The sequence below is a fragment of the Oryx dammah genome, unplaced genomic scaffold (genome assembly GCF_014754425.2).
Source record: "Oryx dammah isolate SB20612 unplaced genomic scaffold, SCBI_Odam_1.1 HiC_scaffold_26, whole genome shotgun sequence".
NCBI classification, from domain to species: Eukaryota; Metazoa; Chordata; class Mammalia; order Artiodactyla; family Bovidae; genus Oryx; species Oryx dammah.
In genome coordinates this window covers 99,409,418-99,435,750 of record NW_024070210.1, presented here as the reverse complement: position 1 = coordinate 99,435,750, position 26,333 = coordinate 99,409,418, and the positions used below count along the sequence as shown (strand labels likewise).

Here is a 26,333-nt window from a genome sequence, read left to right as displayed (position 1 = left end):
GTCTGACAATCTCTGACTAGGCAATCCAGAACGAGTTCAGAGAGAAAGCAGCAAGAGAGCTAGCCCTCAAAGGGACTGAGGAATATTTTAGGGCGGTTTTATATCTTGCCCGGTAGGTTAAAAATTTTAGACATCTTCTTATAGGCAACGAAAAATATAGACGTTTCAAATAAGGAAGGATACATGATTATGGCAAGATTTACAAAAATTAACAGAACCAGTTGATATCTCTTACTCTGGAGAAGAAATAACCAGGCGTTATATGCATACACTACTAATTCATAGTTAAAATTAATGACCAAAGGCTTTTTCAATTGAAAAACATAATAACAGGAAAAAAACACAAAATTTTACACTCTATAAGAAATTTAACTGTGTTTTAATTATTTTCACAATTTTGACAGCATACTTACTAATTTATGTTGTTAATAAGACAAAAAACTAAAAAGTCACCTTTGACAATCGTTTCACCCAATTAACAGATATTCAAACATCTCCTCGTTGGTAAAGGAGACTTTTTTCTAAATTCTTAACGTGCTCTAATCGGATAAAATTCCAGTTTCTGGTCTTCGAATGTCTTAAGCTATCCTTCGTCTGAGGGAAAAAAATTCTGATTAATTTTTTAAAAACTAAATGTTTAAAGCAGAATTTTATGTTTGCTCATGTGTCTTTTAAAAATTATGTCTTGCTTAATGTTTTTAGCTTTGATCTTTACTAAAAACCTAAACCAGCTATAACACTGCTCCCAAAGGTACAATTTACAATACAAACTTATAAACCCTCCTCCATAAAGACGAGATTTCAACACTAAAGAGTTCAGGGACTTAAATTACCAAAACAGCACCGAACGTCTATGGTATCACTGTGAATTCAAGAAAAAGGAGCACACAGAATGAGTTTTTAAAAAAATAGCCTTTTTTCCAAAACATAATTAAAACTACTATGACCTTAACATTTAAAATAAAATACTTAGATCACTTGGCCAACCATTTATCAATTTATAACACACAAATGAGCCCTCGAAATACATTTGATTTGATAATAAAAAATCCAATTTTTAAACTGACATTAAAAATAAAATCTACTGTATATGCAAGAATAAATTTATGGCCTGATAATGATGTTTATTTATTAGAACCTCAAACCAAATACTTGGGTCAAGACTTTTATTCTTACATGGTATCCTCAAGTTCTTACCTTGGATGAGAACACAATGACTTTTTCAATACTTTATATACTGACTGCAGATAGCATCACCTAATTCTGTACTACCATTTCCTGCTTTTTTAATATCGTCCCTCCCTCCTGCTTTATGCTGAAGTTTAGCATGTAAGGTAACGTATAGACTATAAAATTATTTCACTTCTGAATATCTGAAGATAAATGTTTTCTATTACAGGGTAAACAATCCAAATTTATTAAGTAAAATGACAAAACAAAATCTACCCAGCATTACTGGATTGTGTCAATCAAATCAGAAACCTCTGGGTCACTTGGACTACTCACAACAGATCTAATATACAGATTCATTTTAAAGATTAAGAGGATGAGTCACAATAGGAGTTCAACATGAACACTTAACATTATACTCTAAAAGTGAAAGAGAGAAAGGAAAATCAAGGCAAACTAATAAATTTAATTCCTTCCTTCAATATAGATTAATGTTTTTAAAACTAAAACTTTATATTTACTTCATAAATCTTTTAAAAAACCTTCTTTGCCGAGTCCTGTGAGATCGGTAGAGTTGTAGTGCTTCCACACTGCTTCTCTTCTATCAAAATAGAAAAGGCAGCACTGCGTCTATCAAAGATCAATAACGTGGGCATGGAGTCCAGCTATGCTCGTCTTTTCAAGAAAACCACTGACTGACCCCCTCTCTCCTGTACAGTCAGTTTCTCCTCTTCTACTGGACCATTATCATGAACAAACGTGCTCTGTTATTACACATCTTAAGAAATTCCTCGGGACTTCCCTATTGCTCAGATGGTAAAGAATCTGCCTGCAATACAGGAGACCTGGCTTCGATTCCTGGGTCAGGAAATTCCTCTCTTGACCTTAGCTCCCCTTCACCTCCACCCCCTGCCCCTCACCAACTAGATATGACCATTTCTTTGTTCTACTCACAGCAAAACTTCTTGATCTAGTGGCCTTCATTTCCTATCGCTATTTTCTCACCTTTAATTCACTCTTTAACCCACCCTAATCCTAAACACTCTCCTGAAGCTCAATTGTCAGGTGGCCTAATCGCCCTCATCTTAGAACAGTAACCTCTTGGGAACATTAGGCCAGGTAGACCACTCTCTTCTACTTGAAGCAGATGTCGTCTCTTGTCCTCTACGACACGTTCTCCTGGTTTTCCTCTTCCCTCTGATTTCCTCTATGAATTTCTTTTGTCTCTTCAAGCGTCTTCTAAAACAAGAGTGCCTGAGGACTTGTACCAGGACTGCTTTCTCTCCTCACTGTCTTCTCACCTACTGCCAAGGCTTTTAACATCATCTAATGATGTTAAATCTCAAATTTAAATCCTAACCCTCTTCTGTGAATATCCAACTATCTGTTTTTCACTTGGATATCTGATACATTTAAAATAAACAGATACTTGATTCACAAATTTCCTGGCCCTCTCCCTACCAGACTTAAATCTTCAAATTCTTACTCCTCTCAAGATTTCTCTCACAAAGGATACATGGACAGTATTTTTTTTTTCTCTTACAGTGGCAGCCTTGTTCTTCCATACTATTACAGCAGCCTAAGCATGTACGTGCTAAGTCGCTTCAGTTGTGTCTGACTCTTTTGACCCTATGGACTGTAGCCCACCAGGCTCCTCTGTCCACTGGATTCTCCAAGCAAGAATACTGGAATGGGTTGCCATGCCCTCCTCCAGGGGATCTTCCCAACCCAGGGATGGAACCTACATATCTTACATTTCTTACATTGGCAGGTGGGTTCTTTACCACTCACACCACCTTAGTTTGTGAACAGTACAGTTGGAATTCATTATTTTCTAGTGAAAATGCCCTATTACAGTCAAAGTTCTAAAGGACACCTGGATCCAATGGCTAGATTAAAGCAGTAGCATCAACAGATAAAGCAGGCAAGACTTCAGCTCTATATTAAAGCTCGAGGATGTATGCTACAATTTCTAAGAGGAAGCCAGAATACTAGTTCTTTTCTTATCAGGCATCAAATACAACAAAAAATAAATCACTGTGAAAACATCGGCAAACAGGCATTTTCCTGAGCAATGCATAAATAATAGAAAAGTATGCAGCACCCTAAAAGTGTTAGACTTTCTTGAACAAATTCACCTTGAGATTACCATAAACACCAAATATAAGATTGCTGATCCAATCCTTATTTAAATGGGGAGCGATACTATAGCCACTTCAAAGACTACCCTTAATAATCTTTAAATTCTGACATTCGAGGTTTGCATAGTGTTCTCCTGTGCTGAACAGAGCTGACCCGAGGGCCCAATGGCTTCCCAAGGGGCTCAGTTAATCCACCTGCCAATGCGGGGGACGCAGGGGACTCAAATCTGACCCCTGCGTCAGAAGATCCCCCGGAAGAGGACATGGCAACCCACTCCAGTATTCCTGCCTGGAAAATCCCAAGGGCAAAGGAGCCTGCTGGGCTACCGTTCACAGGGTCACAAAGAACTGGGCATGACGGAGCACACCCACGAGTGGCCACCGAGACGTGCAGAAGCGTGTGACTTCTGAGGCTAGGCCACTGTCAGACACCGCAGCTCCTACCGCGGCCTCTCAGACGGCTCACTGTGGAGCCAGCCTCTGTGTTATAAGGGCACTCAGGTAACCTTATGGAAAGGTCAGCATCTGGGCCCTGGATGGCCTTCCCATAAGGTTACCTGAGTGTCCTTACAACGACTGCCAACTGGCCAGCCAAACGAGTGAGCGAATGACCCTGGAAGCAGATCCTCGAGCCCTACTCAGCATTTGTGCTCACGTAGACAGAAAATAAGCAAAATACACAGATTCTTTCACCTTACTGTAATCCATAACAGAAATTCCTCATAGCCACCCCCTTGAGTAACTAGCAAATGAGCCATCCTTGTCAGATTTTTCCCAATTATCTTTAACCATGGGACCACTTCTGTTAAAGTCCAAACCAGTAGGATTTCCAAACTGAAGGACTGGGGGTAATCAGATTTAAGCAGAAAGCTGTTTATCCTTTTCCAGTATCTGTTTTGTAACTTTTGAAGTAAAAACCTGTTCCGGAACTTGAATGGGAGTTATCATTATGATTTAAAATTCATAAGTATGTCATGTTCCAGAACGCTACCTTTTGATGAAAACACAAATTAGAGTTTACCACATGGTATATATTTTTGCCCATCTAACAAGCTGTACTTGCGAAATTTGGGTTTCTGTGGACTACAGTTTGAAAAACTAAACAAGAAACTGGTCACAGAGTTTACACTGTCACCTGTGTTAATCACACAGTGGTTGCCTCTGTGGAGAGGACACGTGCAACCAAAAGACAGGGTGCAAAGTCAAAGTGTGAGTCACTCAGTTGCGTCCGATTCTTTGGGACCCCACGGACTATAGCCCACTAGACTCCTCTGTGCAGGAAATTCTCCAGACAAGAATACCGGAGTGGGTTGCCATTCCTTTTCCAGGTGTCTTCCCAACCCAGGGACTGAACCAGGGTCTCCTGGATTGCAGGCAGATTCTTTTCCGTCTAAGCCACCAGGGAAGAGACAGGGGTAGCAGGTTTATTTTCATTTCATTTTCTCTTGCAGTTTTTGATATGTATACTGCATACCGGTAATATCTGCTCAAGGATATAAATCTTAGTCTCTTTTCCTGACAAAACTACACTTTTAAATGTTTAAAATAAGAGAAGCCTAAAACAACTTCAGTACTTATTCAAACTCATGCTCATTACTTTTAAAATTCAACCAAGTAAGACTTTACCTCAGTATCTTATTAGTGCCTACATCTGAAGCAAGTTACATGTTACAATGCTAGAAACAGCCAAGATGATATGACAACAATCTGGCTTTGATAACATAAAAGTAGAATATGATTTTTTTAAACCATGTAGGTAGATCAGCCCTAGAAAACAATAAAAAGAAAAGCAGTGTTGTTCTATCAATCTCAGACAAACTAGACCTTAATGCAAAAAGCACTTTCAGAATAAAAGTGGAATATTTCCTAACAGTAAGTCACTAAGCAGATATAACTATTAGACATCCATCTACTAGGCTTCCCTGATGGCTCAGCAGGGGAAGAATCTGCTGGCAGCTCATGAGACCCAGATGTGGGTCCGGTCCCTGGGTCAAAAAGATCCCCTGGAGAAGGAAACAGCAACCCATTCCAGTATTCTTGCCTGAAAAATCCCATGGACAGGGGAGTCCAGAGGGCTACAATCTAAAAGTTGCTAAGAGTCAAACATGACTGAGCAACTAAGCACAGTGTATATATATATTCATCTACTAGCATTGTCTCAAATAAATAAAGCAAAAGCTAAGAGAATACAATCTACAGTGGTAAATGGGATATTTTAATACACCCTTGTCTGTGTAATTGATACAAGCAAACAAAAGGTCACTTAAAATACTGAAAATTTGAAATACGGGATTAACAAGCAAGACCTAATGTAAACATATAGAACACCACATTCAATAGCTGTAGAGAAAAAATAATATACTGGGGCCACAATGCAGATCTCAAATTTTAAAGGTCTGAAATCACAGACCTTTGAAACACTATGACACTGTAATGTTGTTAGAGTTCTCTGATGACATTCTTATGTTGTTAGAAATAAAAAACATTCAAAAATAACTAGAAAATCTCAGAAATTGAGAAATATAATACATTCAAACTTATCCAAAAGTTAAAGTAGGTACCAGTGAAAATTAGAAAACATTTTAAAGTGAATTATAAAAGTACTACATATTAAAATTTGAGTAATTTAGCTAGCTAAAACAGTACTTAGAGGGAAATGCTTAGCCTTAAATGCATATATTTAAAAGGGAGAAATGCTGAAAAGTAGTGATCTACAAGAAGTTAGCAAAAGAACAAAAAAAGTAAATTCCAAAAATAGAAGGAAGGAAATAAAGAGCAGAAATCAAAGCAATAGAGAACAAATATATAATAATAAAAAAAAAGGAATCAACAAGATGCAAAATTTGGTTCCTTTGAGTAACTACTAAATTCCCTGGGAGACTGAATGAGGAAAAACAGAGGTAGTTTTAGCCTATAACAGATACAAGAAGATAATTCTTTACTGCAACCATTAAATGGATACTAATACTTATTATAAATAATTTTATGCTAGTAAATTTAAAAGTTTAGATGAAAAAGACAACTTCTTAGGGGGAAAACTACCAAAATAATCAACAGGTAGAAAATCTGAGAAGGCTTAAAAATTAGAAATCAAAGTAGTAATTAAAAATCTTTCTACAAAGACAATTACCAGCCCAGATGGCTTCTCGGCCAGATTTTCACAGAAATTTAACAGAACAATTCAGTCGTACTTAAACTTTTTCAGAATAGAAAATGAGGGTCAGCTCACTTTATAAGGCTAGTATCAGATAACCGTTGATTTTAAATTCTGACAAGGACAATATAGGCCACCTAACTGATACAAAACTATTAACAGACTATCAAACTGAATCCAGAAATACATAAAAAGAGCAATACTGTAAAACAAAATTAGGTTTACCTCAGAAATCAGGTTAGGTTTAAGATTTTAAATAACATATAATTCAGTATATTAACATAGTGAAGCAGAAAATTCATATGGTAATGAAAAGCTGCAACAATAACAAAAAAAGCATTAAATTCAAACAAACAGAACAAAACACAAAATTCTTAGTAAACCAGGTACAGAAGGGAACTTCTTTAATATGATAAAAGTTTTCACAAAGACAAAACGAAACAAACTTTTAGCAAACAGACTTGGAGTGAAATGCTGAAAGCTTTCTCTTAAAGACCAGGAACCGGAAGGGCAGGAGCTCTGGGATGATGGCAGCATTGTACATCTTGACCTGAGGAATAACTTCATGTATGTTTGCAGTAACATGTTAAGTTCTTCATGTTATTTTTTATATACACCTTGAAATACATATTAAAGATAAGAAAGAAATATTTGGAAATAAAAGGCTAACCTAGCCTATCACTCAAGCTTGGCAACTCCATAGGTCCTAACCTCCCCACCACCACCCAGTTAGGATTACTTTCAAACCAATTAACATTTATTGGGCTTACAAGACATTGTACAATGTGGCAACATGTATCATGAATCTTAAAAATGTTTAAGATGAAATCTTATTTAGTAACTCCATTGCCTATCATCCTATTCTAAGGAAAAAGAGAAAAAGAATTCACGTGTTAAGACATTCACTGCCCACATGATAATAAAATAGAAAACCTAAACTAAATAAACTCCAGGAAACAATTAAGAAAAATAATTTTTACAATGGGATTATACAGTCAATAAAAATAAGATTTATCAAATATTCCAAGAAATGAATATAACCTAACTTTTAAAAATTAGATATATACACATGTTTACACTGTAACAAGAGGAGAAAGTCCTAGGCACAAAGAAGAAAGTGAGAGACAGAGGGAAGAAGAGAGGGACAGAGGGTAATGAAAGCGGGAGGGAAGGGCTGGGAGAGACGAAAACTACACTGGTTTTCTTCATATGATGAGCTTATGAATGTCACTTGTACTTTTCCTGAATTTTCTTTAATGACTACAGAAAACTTTAGTAATGGGGTATATAAGAACTGAAGAAAGTAATCACAAACCTAAATAAAGTATCCTAAATATTTTAAAAAGTTCCTTCAAAGGGCAACTTTAAAATTTCAACTTTTATCTCAGTATCATTTTATTCGGAGAAATTATTTTTTAACATTTGAATTGTGTTAAGTCTATCATATGCTAATTACTTAGCACAGAGAGAACTTCTAATCATAATTAGTATTTAAAATAATATAACTTAAAAATAATAATTAGATTTCCAAAGATACATCATCTCCAATTTTCTACCTAGAAAGTGAAAAGTGAAAGTGAAGTTGCTGAGGCCTGTCCAACTCTTTGCGACCCCATGGGGGGGGAGAATTCTATGGAACAGTCCATGGGGTCACAAAGGTCACAAAGGTCAGACATGACTGAGTGACTTTCTAGCTAGCTGCTGCTGCTGCTAAGTCGCTTCAGTCTGTCCGACTCTGCGACCCCATGGACTGCAGCCCACCAGGCTCCCCCGTCCATGGGATTTTCCAGGCAAGAGTACTGGAGTGGGTTGCCACTGCTTTCTCCAGACTTTCTAGCTAACACCCCCATACTTCTAAATCCTTGACATCTAAAGGAAAACATGATCAACAAACAGGCTTCAGGCAGTTATCTTTATAAAAACAAAATAATCGTCTCTTAACATAATACTGTTCGTGGCTCCTCAGTTTTTTGAAAGCCACTTTCATCCTCGGGGCTGCTATCTCTGGTATTTTCTGACTGGTTATGAGAGATGTCACAAGTAATTTTATATCAATAATAAAGGATAACTTTTTAAAGCTTATCATTAGAAATAATAATTTTATTGTTGTTGCTGCTGTTCTGTCACTAAGTTGTGTCCAAGTCCTTTTCGACTCCCTGCCAGTCCACAGGATTTCCCAGGCAAGAGTACTGGAGTGGGTTGCCACTGCCTTCTCCAGGAGATCCTCTCAACCCAGGGATCGAACCCGGGCCTCCTGTGTCTCCTGCTTTGGCAGGCGGATTTTTTTACCACTGAGCCCCCACAGAAGCCATTCAGTATTTACTGAGCGTTTGTTAGGAGGCCAAGAACTAAAGGTGTTGTGTTAATGAATGAAACAGTTGAAAATCATTAGTTCACAGAGTTAAATACAACTGGCATTTTAGCATTTAAAGCCTTGAATAGACCAACCCAATCCTACTTTGGACTACTTTCCATACATGTTACAGAAAAACCCAAACAAACTGTGCCCAACCCAGTACCTTCTCTAGGTCTTTGACTTTCTTTTAAAACACTCCAGGCTTTGCCTGCTGCCATACCTCTGGCTCAAGCTGTTCCTCCCCCTAAGTGCTTTTTTCTTCATTCATCAGCACCTGTAGAATGCCTACCACAAGCCAGGCACTGTGCTTGGCATGAGAAAAGGAAAAAGTCTTTTCTATTCTTTGTATCCTTTTGAAGTCCAGGTCAAGTTGCACTTCTTTCTCCAAGGGTTACTCACTATCTTCTCCATATTTGGAATGCTATTATTGTCCAAAACAGTAGCTCCCAATCTTCGAAATAGGAAGCCATTTTCAACATCAAAGTGTCTGATGAATTCTATTCTCACTCCTCAGGTGATTTCATCTGGTCCCATGGACCTAAACACCATCTATACATTGATAATTTCCGAATACTTATCTCTAGCCCTACCTCTCTCTTAAACTCCCAGCTAATATATGTACACATGTGTGTGTGTGTGTATTTGTGTGTATACTCAGTGTCTCCAGTTGAGTATCTGATAGGCATTTCAAACAAAGCCACATCCAAAACAAATCTCCTGATTTAATTCTGCAAACCTGCTTCCCACTAACCCCTACCCCTTGCCCTACCGTTTCTATCTCAATAATATGTACCACCTTTCACCCAGTTGCTCACATCAAACAACTCAGAGCCATCCTTTATTTCTATTTTCCTCACACCCCACATCAATTCCATCAATAAATTGTCATTACTTTACCCTCTAAATAGATCACAAATCTGATCACTTCTTTGGTCCTCCACCACTACCACCTTGCCCAAGCACTGCATTTCCAACCTGGATTACTGTAAGAATTTCCTAAATGATTTTCCTACTTCCATTCTTACCTCGATACAAATCAATTTTCTATACAGAGCCAGAGTAATCCTCTAAAAATCAAGTCAAATCTGGATATTCCCATGCTTAACACCTTTTAGTGGTTTCCATCTCGTAATAAAATCTAGTCTCGAAATGACCTCCAGAACTCTCCTTGGTCCCCCCTCCCACACCTACCCTCTGACCCGTCCTGCCACCCCTCCTGCCACACTCCCCTTTCTCTCACTCTGCTTCAGCCACCGCCTCCTCCGTGCTGTTCTTCCAATAAGCCAAGGACACTTTCGCGTTAGAAGCTGCTGTTTCCTCTACCCGAACAGCTTCTTCCAGATAGTTCCATGGCTTAATCCACTTCACTCAGAAAACGGCTTCTCAAAAAGCCTTTTCTCACCAAACTACCTCAAGTATTATAGTATCCTGTTACTTTTTAATCCCCTGAATCTATCTTATTCTGCTTCAAAACCTATTAGCTACCTGACGTGTGTGTGTGAGACTGAGCGTGCACACGTGAACAATGTCTATGTCTCTCACTGATATTTAAGCACAGCTCTATTTTGTTTACATTGTTGTTACATTATGTGCCAATAGCAGGCTTTCAAAAATATCTGTTGAAAGAACAAAAGACGGTAACTGGTTTTAGTTTTGCTGAGAAAATGATGATGGAACACTACTAGAATTCAGTAAAGCTTTCAAACGAATTCATTCTCAATCACAAGAGCATTATACACGTACTTTGGTGGTAGGAGTACAACATTCATAATTCAGGGTTCAGTAACAGGAAAGAATGGGGACTTCTTATGCTTCTCTGCCCCTTCCCATATCCTTCCTTCTTGTCTCAGTCATCCATAAATGGTTACTGTGTATCACTAAGTCAGAGGGTATTTTACACATTAAGAATACATAGACAAGACAAGTTAATGCATGAGACATATAAACATAATAACGGTAGAATACGGCATGTAATAGAGTTTGTAAAGTTGTAACATAACAGAGGAAGTAATCAACTTTTAGGGTTAGGTGTTCAGGGAAGTTTCAACAGTGATGACATTCAACAAATGCTTGCAAAATCAAATAACAAAAGATATACTTCATTTTACTTTACAGACAAAATGAGAGTATTAAGTCTGAAAGTGCTACAGTAATTTGCTACCATGAGATAAGCTAGCTTGAGAATGAAACCAAAACAAGAGCAATGACAGAGCAGAACAAATCACAGAAACAGAGCCAAGTCCTTGATGATTTCAGACTGGATGAAGCCCTAGCTGAAGTTCAAGGACAAGATCTAATCATGCCCTTTACTGTGCAGCCAGTCTGAATTTGGTTGTCTGTCACTTGCAATATAAGTATACAGATGAATCTCAGTGAATTCTTTCAAAACCAAAGCGTTTGTTATTTCAGTGCATAGGGGCACTATTGGTATTTTGGAAGGGACAATTCTTGTTTTGTGGGCAAACATCACAGGACCCTTGGTATATCTCATCTCTACCAGTAATTGCATCGGACCTCACAATCACTGTGACAACCAAAAAACCAAACCCACAGATTTCCAAATACCTCTCATCTCCAAGAACCACAAATCTATTCCCTAATAGTTGCTACATGTATCCATTTCTCACAGTGCATGCGTAAATGTACTTAAAAACCACCTTAAAAGAACTGGGATATACCACTCAAATATACTAATTTTATATAATACTCCAATTTTAATTAGTCATTCATGACCATCTAAATGACTGATCCAGTCCTAAGTATAGCTTATATCAGCTCTTGAGATAATCAGTGCTTTCAGTCTGCTACTACTATTTGAAAATTCTCATGCATTTAAGCTTACTTCTCCACACAATACTATCAATATATGTCACTGACAATGTTGGTTACCTTCCCTGTAGCCATTCATCCAATTTCTTCCTAGACTGAAATGCCAGATATTGTTTTTTTCCAGTCCCCTTGCAACTAGGGCATAAGTAATAAGGCCAAAATGAAACCTGATACAGGCTTTCTGTGAAAGGTTTACTTGCTTCATCAAGAGATGAGAGGGCAAACTTCCTCCTGTCTTTGGTGGTTGTGTCAGAATGTGATGCCTGGAGCAGAAAGAGAAACATGCAACTATGAAAGGATAAACCTGAGCACAAAGGTCACCACACTACAGATAAAGACGGAAAGCACTTGGATTTAATCTAGAAGGGAAGCCAGTTTGAGCATGAAACCCAAATGGGAGGTCAAAGTTTAGAGGAAAACGGAAAAACAGAACCTCAGTCTTGACTAAGGACTGAGGACTAAAGGACTAAACAAAGCTAAGTTTATGAACAAATGGTAGCTCAGAGGTTTAAGCATCTGCCTGGAATGCGGGAGACATGGGTTCGATCCCTGGGTTGGGAAAATCCCCTTAGAGAAGGAAATGGCAACCCACTCCAGTATTCTTGCCTGGAGAATCCCATGGTCAGAGGAGCCTGGTGGGCTACAGTCCACGGCACGACTGAGCGACTTCACTCACTCACCCTTTAAACTAATCCTACCTATGCACTTACCAATTACCTGAGCTAATACACTTCTTTTGTTTTTAAAACCTATCTGCATCCTAACTGATACAGCTATGTTTAGGGGAAAGAGCAAAATCAAGACACTGCAGGAAATGGAAAGAAACTTTCAGAGACATAAGAGAGTCAGGAACTATAAAGCTAAGAAACAAGAAGTCAGATCATTTCATTCCTATAGAGTATATTTCAAAAGTGGTCTAAGAAAACCAAGGATGATTGAGATAATGCCATTAGATTTGGTCATTAGATTGTCAAGATGACTTTTTAAAAAGCAATTTCACTGCTGCCATGGTAAAAGAAGCCCGAGTGCAAAGGAAAGAATAATTTCTACTTTTAAGAACTCCATAATGGACCAAACCCTTGGAAAGACATGTAACGTGTGTTAAACTCTGTCAATTACAACTCTGTGAGGTAAGTATAATATTCTATGCTGTGCTTAGTTGCTCAGTCTTGTCCAACTCTTTGCGACCCCATGGACTATAGCCCACCAAGCTCCTCTGTCCATGGTGATTCTCCAACAAGAACACTGCATTGGGTTGCCCTGCCCTCCTCGTATAACATTCTACTTTATAGATAAAGAATACAGCCTGAGTAGTAACTTGCACACAGCCACACAAACAATAATTGGTTTCAGTAGACTTTAAAATCAGATCTTTAAAGCTTAAAAGTAAATGTTCTTCCTACTATACCCCTTCATGGATCACAGCCTTGTTGTAGCAAAGGGGCTTGTGTAACTCAATGAAGCTATCAGCCATGCTGTACAGGACCACCCAAGACAGATGGGTCATAGTGAAGAGTTCTGACAAAACACAGTCCACTGAAGGAGGAAAGGGCAAACCACTCCAGGATTCCTGCCGCGAGAACCCCATGAACAGTATGAGGCCAAAACCCGTGACACTGGAAGATGAGCGCCGCAATCAAAAGGTGCCCAACATGCTCCTGGGGAAGAGTGGAGGCCAGCTGTTACTAGCTCCAGAAAGAACGCAGTGGCCGGACCAAAGCGGGTATGACGCTCAGTTGTGCGGATGTGTCTGATGGTTAAAGTCTGACGCTGTAAAGAGCAATATTGAATAAGAACCTGGAACGTTAGGTCCATGAATCAAGGCAAACTGGATGTGGTAAAGCAGGAGATGCCAAGAGTGAACATCTTAGGAATCATTGAACTAATATAGATGAGAATGGGCGAATTTAATTCAGGTGACCGTTATATCTACTACTGTGGGCTAGAATCCCTTAGGAGAAAGGGAAAGTGAAGTCGCTCAGTAGTGTCCGACTCTTTGCGAACCATGGACTGTAGCCCACCAAGCTCCTCCGTCCATGAGATTCTCCAGGCAAGGGTACTGGAGTGGGTGCCATGAGAAGCCCTTATAGTCAACCAGAGTTCTAAATGCAGTGCTTGGGTGCAATCTCAAAAAAAAAATAATAATAATCGCAGTTCGTTTCCAAGGCAGACTGTTCAATATCACACTTTTAAGTCTATGCCCCAACCACTAATGCCAAAGAAGCTGAAGTTGAACAGTTCTATGAAGTAGAACTGCTGTAGTTCTCGAGCTACACCTTCTAGAACAAACACCAAAAAAAAGACGTCCTTTTCATCACAGGGGATTGGAATACAAAGTAGGAAGTCAAGAGACACCCAGAATAACAGGCAAGTTTTGCCTTGGAGTGCAAAAGCTAATGGAGTTTTGTCAAAAGAACATGCTGGTCATAGCAAACACCCTTTCCCAACAACAAAGAGACAACTATACACATGGGTATCACCAGATGGTCAATACCAAAATCAGACTGATTATGTTCTTTGCAGCTGAAGATGGAAAAGCTCTACACAGTCAGCAAAAACAAGACCTGGAGCTGACTGTGGCTCAGATCATGAGCTCCTAATAGCAGAATTCAGGTTTAAAATGAAGAACGTAGGAAAACAACTAGGTCATTTAGATATGACCTAAATTAAATCCCTTATGATTATACAGTGGAGGTGACAAATGGATTCAAGAGATGAGATCTGGTACAGAAAGTGTCTACCAGATTCATAACACTGGAAGAGGTTCATATAGTTGTATACGAGTTTATTGAAAGAGGTTCATATGTTTGTATATGAGTTTATATACAAAGTTCATCACCGTAAAGAGGTTCATAACACTGTATAGGAGGCAGTGACCAAACTACTCTAAAGAAAAAGAAATACGAGAAGGTAAAGTGATTGTCTGAGGAGACTTTACAAAGAGCTGAGGAAAGGAGAGAAGGGAAAGGCAAGGGAGAAAGGGAAAGATATACTCAACTGAATGCAGAGATCCAGAGAATACCAAGGAGAGATAAGAAGCCCTTCTTAAATGAACAAAGCAAAGAAACAGAGGAAAACAACACAATGGGAAAGACTAGACATCTCTTCAAGAAAACTGGAGACATCAAGGGAACATTTCATGCAAGAATAGGCACCATAAAGGACAGAATGGTAAGCACCTAATACAAGGAGAAGATAGTAAGAAGAGGTGGCGAAAATACACAGAACAGTACACCAGTTGGTGTGGTCACTCACCTAGAGCCAGACATCCTGGAGTGTGAAGTCAAGGGGGCCTTGGGAAACATTACTACCAACAAAGCTAGTGTAGGTGATGCAATTCCAGTTGAGCTATTTAAAATTCTAAAAGATGATGCTGTTAAAGTGCTGCACTCAATATGTTAACAAATTTGGAAAACTCGGTAGTGGCTACAAGACTGGAAAAGGTCACAGTTTTCACTCCAATCCCAAAGAAAAGTAATGTCAAAGAATGTTCAAACTACCATACAACTGTACTCATTTCACATGCTAACAAGGTTATGCTCAAAATCCTTCAAGCTAGGCTTCAAAAGAATGGGAACCTGGAACTTTCAGATGTACCAGCTAGGTTCTGAAAAGGCAGAGGAACCAGGGAGCAAACTGCCAACATTTGTTGGATCACAGAGAAAGTGACAGAATTCCAGAAAAACATCTGCTTCTGCTTCATTGACTGCGCTAAAGCCTTTGAATGTGTGGATCATAACAAACTGTGGGAAATTCTTAAAGAAATAGCAGTACCAGACCATTTTACCTGCCTCCTGAGAAACCTACATGCAGGTCAAGAAGCAACAGTTAGAATCGGACATTGAACAACTGACTGGTTGCAAACTGGGAAAGAGTGCAATAAAGCTGTATATTGTCACCCTGCTTATTTAACTTATATGCAGAGTACAGCATAAGAAACGCTGGGCTGGAGGAAGCACAAGCTGGAATCAAGATTGTTGGGAGAAATATCAACAAACTCAGATATGGAGATGATACCACTCTAAGGGCAGAAAGTGAAGAGGGACTAAAAAGCCTCTTGATGAGGGTTAAAGAAGAGCATGAAAAAGTTGGCTTGAAACTCAACACACAAGCAACTAAGATCATGGCATCTGGTCCCATCTCTTCATGGCAAATAGAAGGGGAAAAACTGGAGGCAGTGACAGATTTTATATTCTTGGGTTCCAAAATCACTGTGGATGGAATTCAAAGATGCTTGCTCCTTGGAAGAAATTCTATGACAAACCTCAACAGCATACTGAAAAAGAGAGACATCACTTTGCTGACAGAAGTGCCTATAGTCAAAGCTATGGTCTTTCTAGTAGTCACGTACGGATGTGAGAGTTGGACCATAAAGAAGATTGAGTGTCAAAGAACTGAGAATTGTGGTGCTGGAGAAGGCTCGTAAGAGTCCCGGGACTGCAAGGAGATCAACCAATTCTAAAGGAAATCAACCCTGAATATTCATTGGAAGGATTGACGCTGAAGCTCCAATACTTTGGCCACCTGATGCAAAAAGCCAAGTCACTGGAGAAGACCCTGATGCTGGGAAAGACTGAAGACAAAAGGAGAAGGAGGTGGCAGAGGATGAGATGGCTAGGTAGTGACACCGACTCAATGAACATAAATGTGAGCAAACCCCAGGAGATAATGGAGGACAGAGGGGCCTGCCATGCTGCAGCCCATGGGGTTGCAGACAGTTGGACCCAACTGAGCAACTGAGCAACAACTATGCCAGGCTCCTAGGATGAAAGAATAAAAATACAGTGGCACAGCAGGCTCAAAATTCAGACTGGCTTCTGTGAGTTGCACAGCACACAGCAGTATGTTTGGCAGCCCTTGCAAAGGTATATTTAAGCATGTATGTAGGCTAGAGAGGGCAAGACTTAAAAAGGAGTGTTAATGGATAATTACTGAGAAAGAAAGAGAGGGATATCATGGATACATCTGGAGAAGGATGCTCTTGAAGAAAAGGAAGGACAATTCCTTCTTTTCAGATAAGAGTAAAAGTTATGACCAACCTAGACAGCACATTGAAAAGCAAAGACATTACTTTGCCAAGAAAGGTCTGTCTAGTTAAGGCTATGGTTTTTCCAGTGGTCATGTATGGATGTGAGAGTTGGATTGTGAAGAAAGCTGAGCACGGAAGAATTGATGCTTTTGAACCCTGGTGTTGGAGAAGACTCTTGAGAGTCCCTTGGACTGCAAGGAGATCCAACCAGTCCATTCTTAAAGAGATCAGCCCTGGGATTTCTTTTGAAGGAATGATGCTGAAGCTGAAACTCCAGTCCTTTGGCCACCTCACGTGAAGAGTTGACTCACTGGAAAAGACTGATGCTGGAGGGATTGGAGGCAGGAGAAGGGGACGACAGAGGGTGAGATGGCTGGATGGCATCACCGACTTGATGGACGTGAGTCTGAGTGAACTCTGGGAGTTGGTGATGGACAGGGAGGCCTGGAGTGCTGCGATTCATGGGGTCGCAAAGAGTCGGACACGACTGAGCGACTGAACTGAACTGAAAGAAATGATATCAGGATAGAAAAGATTATACCTCAGATGTTTGAGATTTTTCTCAGGAAAGGAAAAGATAAAGTTATTTGCTATAAAAACTTTCATGAAGTAAGACCAAAAAAAAAAAACCCACAACCGACATTAAAGATCTGGAAGATAACAGAACACTAACTGGTATGAAAACAAACCAGAATCCTCACACAACTGTCTCTTGTATCCTTCAGGGATCAAAAAGTGATGAGGCCTGTTCAGAACTGGTCACAAGAAAGAGGAACTGACATAAAGTTAAGTATTCTAAGGTATCAATGACAGGCTGGTAAAAACTGACGACCCTGGGACCCTGGTGACGAGGGGAGGCAAATGAAGAGAGCAGTAGGCTAGCGAATTGAATGAACAGAGACACAAAGATGGGAGGGTTCCCAAAGGGAGGAAGAGGGGAAGAGAGAGAGAAAACAGGTTCCAGAAGTGTGGAAGAGTTGATTGTTTGTGGTCAGACAGGTCTTGACACAACGCCTCAGGCAATGAGCTACCGACTAGGGCTCAGCACTATCCTTTCAGCTAAAAGCACAGAATTGAGAGACCATCACCTCTAAAAACATGCAGTCCTTGGGTGCAGGAAACAGCTTCCCTGGTGGCGCTAGTGGTAAAGAACCCACCTGCCAGTGTAGGAGACAGAAGGATGTGGGTCTGATCCCTGGGTCGGGAATACCCTGTGGAGGAGGAAATGGCAACCCACTCCAATACTCTTGCCTGAAGAATTCCCATGGACAGAGTCCGGCTGTCCACAGCGTTGCAAAGGGACGGACATGACTGAAGCGACTTAGCACAGCACAGCAACAAACAAGTGAATGAATTTGCCCGCACAGGACTCAAACATTTAAAATATCTCCTCTCCTTTTAAATTGAACAATTCTATCTCCAAATTTAAGAAATTCAGCAAGAGGACAAAAGTCTACAATAAAGGTTAAGGCAGATGTGTGTCAGGAGGTAGAACGAAAAGTTAAATCTGTCAGGCCAATTGTAACCCACCTGTTAAAGATTTTTAGCATGGAATTCCAATACGGCAACAACAGTTTGTGCTTTAGTAACTCTGGAGAGCACCTCGCATGGCTTCAAAAAAAGGTTGCCACTCAGTTTAATTTTAAAAGGTCCACCCATTGCAATCTCAATGGACAAGCTATCATTTATATTCATAAACTCATTTTTTACCATTCTGCTGCTCTTGACACTTTATCCAATTATAGGAAAAAAATGGGAAAAATCAGACATGGCAACTTCCTCCACTACTACATCCCCCCTTCAGTTTGCACTTTTTACACCATTAATTCTGCGTACTCTTGCCCTAGTAATGAAGAAGAAACGATACTGGCACAACCTAAATTTTGCAGAAAATATCAAGTACAGTAAGGATCGTCAAGTAATACTAGTAACAATTGAGAATCCAAGAAATTTGAGAAGTTTCAAGTTTAAAAAGCGTTTTCTCCATTTTAGTCCTTTCCAAATAAAACAAAGGGCTCGGACAACACAAGATTTTGAAGCCTCAGTGGACAATTCAGGCTAACAGTGAATAAAATAATCACTAAAATCACTTATCCTTTCTTGGGCTATTACATGTCTTACCTTCATAAAGCCTTCTTTTAAAACAGGACCACTTCTCAATTCTTTCCCTGATCTAGTATACATATGTGCCGCCGCCCCGCCCCCCCCAGCAAAGTTTTGAGAAAAGGATTAATTTAGATGAAGAATCCCTTGCCGTCACTGGCACCATTCCTCAACTTTGCAGGACTTCGATGGTCAAATTCCCAAAACCATCCCAGTCTCCTGGGGGCTGGATTCCCTCAACAAGATGAACAAAATCCACTGGCGTCTGGATAGCAAGCTTTTCTTTGTAAGTCTATAAGCCAGGATAAGCTTTCCATACAGTTAAAAGACTTCTCAAGGAAGCAAGAAGGTCGAAACCAGGAAGATGGGGAGGTGACTAAACAGGCAGACGACCCACCCACCTAACGCAGAGGAGAAACCGCTTGCAAGGGCTGACGCTCCAGCAGGAGCCAGGAAAGGCGGCGGAGGGCGGCCGGCGCCGCGACCCCCGGCCCCTGGGTGGGAATGGAGGCATGCAAAGCCAGGGGCCAGCCGGAGGCCCGCAGCGGGGCGCGGAGAGGGGGCGGGACGTGGGGACAAGGGAGCGGCAAAGTCCGGCTGGGCACCCCCGGGGTCTGAGCCACGGCGGGGCGAAGCCGGGAAAGCTCTGCCCAAAGAAGAGACACCGAAGCCTGCATCTTCACCCACCTGCCAGACGCTCGCCCCGCCGACAGAAGCCCGGACGCAGCCCGGGCGCCTCCTCTCCTGCCGGACACAGCCCCTGCCGCCGCCGGGGCTCCGGGACCCGACAGCACAGGGCGGTACCGAAGCAGGCAAAGCGGCGACCGCACTCGAGCAGAGGGGCGTGTACATAGGGGGCGCCGGGGGCTCGGGGAGGCAGCTCCGTGCTTGACCTTCCTCACCGGCGGCCAACGGCCCTGCCTGGGAACAGCATCCCGCCTCGGCCCGCTGCGCCCGAGCCTTCGCCCTCGGCTCCCCCCGGCAGCGGCCGGGCTTCCGGCGGCCACACCCCGCCCCCGCGCTACTCGGCCGCCGCCATCTTGTCGGAGGCGGGAACACCGCACTGCGCAGGCGCGCGCCGAGGCTGCCGGCTCCCCGAGCCGCGCCGGGAGGGGACCGTAATGCGCAGGCGCGGGGGCGGCTGCCCGCCGCTGCCGAGGCCGAGCAGTCTGCTCGCTTGCACGGGTGCTGCCAGACCTAGTGGCCAGTCTCAAACTGTACTGCAGCCGAATTAATAGACCCTTCTGCGCACCCCACAGCCAGTCATTGTGTAAAAAAGCCTATCTATATGCCAGGTCCCGGGACAGGCGCTGGTGAAAGATTAGTAAAACGCGGCTCCAGCGCTAAAGGTGTGCCTAAGCAAGAGTAGGACACGACTTGGCGACTAAACCACCACCACCACCACCACCACCAAGCTAGTGAAAAAGGACAGGAATGAACTAGTGATTTCCACAGTTCTTGTTTTTACCTGCATGCCACCTTCGCTCTCTTGCCCCTTCAATTTTAACTGAAAACACCTCTTCCAGGAAGTCCTCGCTCACACAATTGGGTCAGTTCTTTTCTAACATCTTGCGTTACCTCTTTAAGCTTTATTTCATTCAACATAAATTCAACAAGTAATATTTGAGTTTCCTTTATAGTCTAGATATGATTCTAGGTTCTAGCGATAAGGAAAGTAAACTCATGGGACTTACATTTTAGGGGAGAGTATAAAACAAACAAAAAGTACTTTTAAAAATCAACAAAATAACTTTTGATAGTGATGATTGATGGGAAGAGAAAAAAACCACCAAAAGTTAATGTTGGGTGAGGGGTGGTACTTAGCGATCGCGATCTCTCTCCAGAGATGACACTTGATCTGAGGCCTAACTGACCACAGGGGCCAGAAGTCATTCATGAGAATCGTCTGGGCAGAGCGTTCTAGACAGAAGAATAGCAAAGGCAGCAAACCTCTGATTCTTGAGCTGGGAATGAGACCAGTACATAAAGGACGGAAAGGATAGGTGATATGGATGCCTGGCGAGGATATGAGGTTGGGGCCGGGGGGACAGGGGCAATTTAGGTAGGGCACTGAGCCCATGGTAAGAGTCGGATTGACTTCATGGTGGCCCCTCTATCTGGCTGACACTGCCCAAACTACTCCTCCAGCACTTCTAGCTCCTGACTGCCTCACTGCACATGCTGATTCCACTGTCTTGAAGGCACTTGCTCTTGTTCTTTACACATCTAGCTTCTCATCTTTCAGGTTTCCGTTTAAATGTCACCTTAGAAAGGCCATCCTTCCTAAACTAAGTATCCCACCTGCCCTTTCATTAGTCTCCATCATTGCCCTGATGATCATTCCTTTTAGGGCACTGAACATAATTTTCAATTATCCAGTCATTGCTTCTTCATTCAGTTCACTAAACCGAACCCCACCAGGGAGGGAAGATGTTTCATTTACCATGCCTAGCACCATGCCTGGCATGAGTGATCACTAAATATGTGTTTGGTGTTTTTAGGAATGTCGAGTTTGTCAGCACTTAAGTAGTCAGTGGTATACTACATTGTTTCGCACTGGTTTTTAAGAATAAATGTAAGTCATTTCCTGTTTATCTACCCTTTGCTAGATTATAAATAAGAACTTTACTTTGGCCAAAGAGAGAGAGAGAGAGGAAGAGAATGAGATGATGAAGAGGTGACGGGGTAGTGGGCAAAGATTGTATTTTGCATATATATGCAGGACTGGGAGGTGGAAGGCTTCAATTTAGTGAAGCACCTATTATATGTGTCCTGCATTCAGCTAGATACTTAATTCTCACTACAGCCTTGCTAGGTAGTTATCCTTAGTTTTATACATAGCAAACTTGAGAGAGATTAAGTCACTTGTCTAAGGTCCTACATTAAGAGATGGTGCCAACCATAAAGTTCATGCCCTTCCCTTCTAGAGAAACTGGATTTTGAGATGGGTTTGTTCGGTGATTTGATTATTAGCAGGCTTTTATTAGTCATTTCAGCCACTGCCATTTAAGAATCCCAATCATACTGCTGTTCTTGTATAGGATCTCAACAAAGGGCCTGATTTGAAATTGCTGTGGTTTTTTTTTTTCTTTTGGACTAGGGCAGAGCTCATTTTACCATTTCCTTTTCATGTCTTTTTAAAAATTTGTGTTTATTTTTATTAATAATGTGTACATGTTTGATCAAAGGAAAAGAAATACAGAAAAATGGGTGCATTTCCTAAATGCTAGCTGCATCCCCTTGGTTAGACTTGTTACTGTGTGACTAACTCTTTCATCTAGGTCCCAAGTAATACTTTAGACATCAAAGACAGTTCTCTGGCAAAGAGTGACACCCTCACCACAACAATCACTTATCCCATTTACTCATCAAAATTATACACCATCATTTCCCTCCAAACAGGATAGCTGGGGAAAACTACAAGAAAGGATAGGGCCGCTATCCTGTATCCAGGGCCATTCAGTCTTTATATGAAGGCATTCAGTTTTTTTAATTAACTTTTTAAATTAATTTAATTTTTTAATTAACTCATGATAGCATACACTTGTTAATCAAACCCAGTTAGTCCATCGCTAACCAAATAGTAGGTGGGACGTGAGTCTGAATGAACTCCGGGAGTTGGTGATGGACAGGGAGGCCTGGTGTGCTGCGATTCATGGGGTTGCAAAGAGTCGGACATGACTGAGTGACTGAACTGAACTGATACATACTTAAAAAGATTCTTCGATCTTCTACCCCACTGTAGTAGGACTCCTTCTTGGAATAAATTCTGGAATCAAGGCAATGTCTTTGGTTTCTCTGGTATGCTTTCCTCATGGTTACCATCTGTTATTGGTTGATCATTCCCCCACTCCTCAAAGATATGTTGAATTCCTAACCTCAAGTACTCAACAATAAGAACTTATTTGGCAATAGGATAATTACACATGTAATTAAGTTCAAATGAGGTCATACTGCAGTAGGTGGACCCCTAATCCAATAACTACTGTCCTTTTAGGAAGACAGCCAAATAAAGAAAGAAACACATAGGGAGAAGGCTGTTTGATGGCAAGGGCAAAGATTGGAGTCGTGCACCTGCAAGCCAGGAACACCAAAGACTGCTGCCAGCCACCAACACTGAGAAAGAGGCAGGTGAGGGCTTCTCTGCAGATTTCAGGAGAAACACAGTCCTGTCGGAACCTCTATCTCAGATGTATAGTCTCCAGAACTGTAAGACAATCAAAATCCATTGTTTTAAGCTACCCAGTTTGTGGCACTTTGTTACAGCAGCCTTAGAAACTAATATGCCCCACTCTCTCTTCGTGTGTGTGTGTGTGTGTGTGTGTGTGTGTGTGGACTTGAAGTAGAGGAAAGAGACTGTCAAGGCTTGAAGCAGAGGGAGGAGATGGGGATGGACTGCCCACTAGAGTACTCTTTCCTGGAAAATCCCATGGGCAGAGGAGCCTAGTGGGCAAAAATCCACGGCGTCACAAAGAGTCAGACGTGACTTAGCAGGCACACATGGATCCAAAATGTCACTTCAACCTGTGGTGCTGAAATGCAGCTCGAGATGCATTACTGGAGAGGGTTGCCATGCCCTCCTCCAAGGGATCTTCCCAACCCAGGGAACAAACCCAGGTCTCTTGCACTGCGGGCGGATTTTTTACCATCTGAGCCACCAAGGAAGCCCTCAGTTCAGCTCAGTTCAGTGCTCAGTCATGTCTGACTCTGTGACCCCATGGACTGCAGCACGCCAGGCCTCCCTGTCCATCACCAACTCCTGGAGGTTACTCAAACTCATGTCCACTGAGTTGGTGATGCCATCCAACCATCTCATCCTCTGTTGTCCCCTTCTCCTCCTGCCCTCAATCTTTGCCAGCATCAGGGTCTTTTCAAATGAGTCAGCTCTTTGCATCAGGTGGCCAAACTATTGAAGTTTCAGCGTCAGCATCAGTTCTTCCAGTGAATATTCAGGACTGATTTCCTTTAGGGTGGACTGGTTGGATCTCCTGCAGTCCAAGGGACTCTCAAGAGTCTTCTCCAACACCACAGTTCAAAAGCATCAATTCTTTGGCACTCAGCTTTCTTTATAGTCCAACTCTCACATCCATACATGACCACTGGAAAAACCAAAGCTTTGACTAGATGGACCTTTGCTGACAAAGTAACGTCTCTCCTTTTTAATATGCTGTCTAGGTTGGTCATAAGTTTTCTTCCAAGGAGAAAGCATCTTTTAACTTCATGGCTGCAGTCACCATCTGCAGTGATTTTGGAGCCCCCAAAATAAGGTCTGTTACTGTTTCCACTGTTTCCCCATCTATTTGACATGAAGTGATGGGACCAGATGCCATGATCTTCATTTTCTGAATGTTGAGTGTAAGCCAACTTTTTCACTCTCATCAGGAGGCTCTTTAGTTCTTCTTCACTGACCCCCTCAGTCAGTCTCTCTCATCAGGAAGCTTCCATAAGCCTCTTATCTTTCTCCATCAGAGGGCAGGCAGAATGAAAACCACAATCACAAGAAACTAACCAATCTAATCACATGGACCACAGTGTTGTCTAACTCAATGAAATTATGAGCTGTGCCGTGTAGGGCCACCGAGAACAGACGGGTCACAGTGGAGAGTTCTGACAAAATATGGTCCATGGGAGAAGAGAATGGCAAACCACTTCAGTATTCTTGCCTTGAGAACCCCATGAACAGTATAAAAGGCAAAAAGAAAGGACACTGAAAGATGAACTCCCCAGGTCTGTAGGTGCCCAATATGCTACTGGAGATCAGTGGAGAAATAACTCCAGAAAGAATGAAGAGATGGAGTCAAAGCAAAAACAACAACTAGTTGTGGATGTGACTGGTGATGGAAGCAAGGTCTGATGCTGTGTAAATATCCTATGTAAATATTGCATAGGAACCTGGAATGTTAGGTCCATGAATCAAGGCAAATAGAAAGTGGTCAAACAGGAGATGGCAAGAGTGAATGTCAACATTTTAGGAATCAGAGAACTAAGATGGAGTGGAATGGGTGAATTTAACTCAGATGACCATGATACCTACTACTGTGGGCAAGAATCCCTTAGAAGAAATGGAGTAGCTTTCATAGTCAACAAAAGAGTCTGAACTGCAGTACTTGAATGCAGTCTCAAAAACGACCGAATGATCTCTGTTCGTTTCCAAGGCAAACCATAATCCAAGCCTATGCCCCGACCAGTAACGCTGAAAAAGCTGAAGTTGAATGGTTCCATGAAGACCTATGAGACCTTCTAGAACTAACACCCCAAAAAGCTGTCCTTTTCATTATAGGAGACTGGACTGCAAAAGTAGGAAGTCAAGAAACACCTGGACAAGCAAATTTGGCCTTGGAATATGGAATGAAGCAGGGCAAAGACTAATAGAATTTTTCCAAGAGAACGCACTGGTCATAGCAAACATCCTCTTCCAGCAACATAAGACAAGACTCTACACATGGACATCACCAGATGGTCAACACCGAAATCAGATTGATTATATTCTTTGCAGCCAAAGATGGAGAAGCTCTATAGAGTCAGCAAAAACAAGACCAGGAGCTGACTGTGGCTCACATCATGAACTCATTGCCAAATTGGAAAACCACTAGATCATTCAATTCAATTTATTTCAGTCGCTCATTCGTGTACTACTCTTTGCGACCCCATGGACTGCAGCACACCAGGGCTCCCTGTCCTACACCAAACCCAGAGATTCCTACAACTCATGTCCATTAAGTCGGTGATGCCATCCAACCACCTCATTCTCTGTGGTCCCCTTCTCATCTCGCCTTTAATCTTTCTCAGCATCAGGGTCTTTTCAAACGAGTCAGCTCTTTGCATCAGGTGACCAAAGTATTGGAGTTTCAGCTTCGGCATCAGTCCTTCCAATGAATATTCAGGACTGATTTCCTTTAGGATGGTTGGTTGGATCTCCTTGCAGTCCAAGGGACTCTCAAGAGTCTTCTCCAACACCACAGTTCAAAAGCATCAATTCTTTGGTGCTCAGGGTTCTTTGTACTCCAACTCTCACATCCATACATAACTACTGGTAAAACCATAGCCTTGACTAGATGGACCTTACTCGGCAAAGTAATGTCTCTGCATTTTATTATGCTGTCTAGGTTGGTCATAACTTTTCTTCCAAGGAGTAAGCATCTTTTAATTTCATGGTTACAGTCACCATCTGCAGGGGTTTTGGAGCCCCCCAAAATAAAGTCTGTCACAGTTTCCACTGTTTCTCCATCTATTTGCCGTGAAATAATGGGAATGGATGCCATGATCCCTGTTTTCTGAATGCTGAGCTTTAAGCCAACTTTTTCACTCTAATCTTTCATTTTCATCAAGAGGATCTTTAGTTCTTCACTATCTGCCATAAGGGTGGTGTCATCTGTGTATCGAGGTTATTGATATTTCTCCTGGGAATCTTGATTCCAGCTTGTGCTTCCACCAGCCCAGCATTTCTCATGATGTACTCTGCATATAAGTTAAATAAACAGGGTGACAATATACAGCCTTGACGTACTCCTTTTCCTATTTGGAGCCTGTCTGTTGCTCCATGTCCATTTC

General features: G+C 41.6%; 1 protein-coding gene and 1 long non-coding RNA gene across 3 annotated transcripts in view; one reads left to right on the top strand and one right to left on the bottom strand.

The window, feature by feature from the left end:
• Window positions 1-19,847, bottom strand: part of LOC120852624 (adenomatous polyposis coli protein) — a 133,026-nt gene extending 113,179 nt beyond the window's left edge. For both annotated transcript variants that reach the window (XM_040225956.1, XM_040225958.1), the window contains exon 1: window positions 19,470-19,847. The gene's annotated coding sequence lies outside the window, so the exon portion shown is untranslated. The remainder of the gene's footprint in view (window positions 1-19,469) is intronic.
• Window positions 14,790-26,333, top strand: part of LOC120852625 — a 12,080-nt gene continuing 536 nt past the window's right edge. Inside the window, exons 1-2 of the long non-coding RNA XR_005718599.1 lie at window positions 14,790-14,887; window positions 18,569-18,578. This is a non-coding gene — a long non-coding RNA (uncharacterized LOC120852625). The remainder of the gene's footprint in view (window positions 14,888-18,568; window positions 18,579-26,333) is intronic.